This window comes from Conger conger, chromosome 4, assembly GCF_963514075.1.
Source record: "Conger conger chromosome 4, fConCon1.1, whole genome shotgun sequence".
In the NCBI taxonomy this organism is placed as follows: Eukaryota; Metazoa; Chordata; class Actinopteri; order Anguilliformes; family Congridae; genus Conger; species Conger conger.
Window position 1 is genome coordinate 79,280,233 of NC_083763.1, and position 271 is coordinate 79,280,503.

Below are 271 nucleotides of genomic sequence, written 5' to 3' on the forward strand. Positions count from 1 at the left end.
TTCACGCAGCTGAGAATGACGTGCAATAAACCTGTCCTGTTTCGCTTTGAGACTGTTGGTCTGCTTTTGGTGTGAACGTAGCGTATGGTGAAAAAGTGAGAAGGGGACCCTTCCATGTTCACTGGAAGCTAAAGCTGTTTTCTGTCAGTTTAGAAAGGGCCAGGGTCTCTTATTTTTGATGGATGTTGGTTATCACTGGTTGTGAGTTACCAACCTCCAAGTGAAATTAATTGAAAAGTAATTTTCATGAAAAGAAAGGCATAGTGTTATG

The 271-nt window shown here is 41.3% G+C and overlaps 1 protein-coding gene across 5 annotated transcripts in view; it reads left to right on the forward strand.

The window, feature by feature from the left end:
- The window catches only part of exoc1 (exocyst complex component 1), a 27,370-nt gene extending 27,320 nt beyond the window's left edge, over positions 1-50 (forward strand). For all 5 annotated transcript variants that reach the window (XM_061238188.1, XM_061238189.1, XM_061238191.1 and 2 more), the window contains one exon: positions 1-50. This exon is cut by the window's left edge. The gene's annotated coding sequence lies outside the window, so the exon portion shown is untranslated.
- Positions 51-271: the final 221 nt, after the last annotated feature.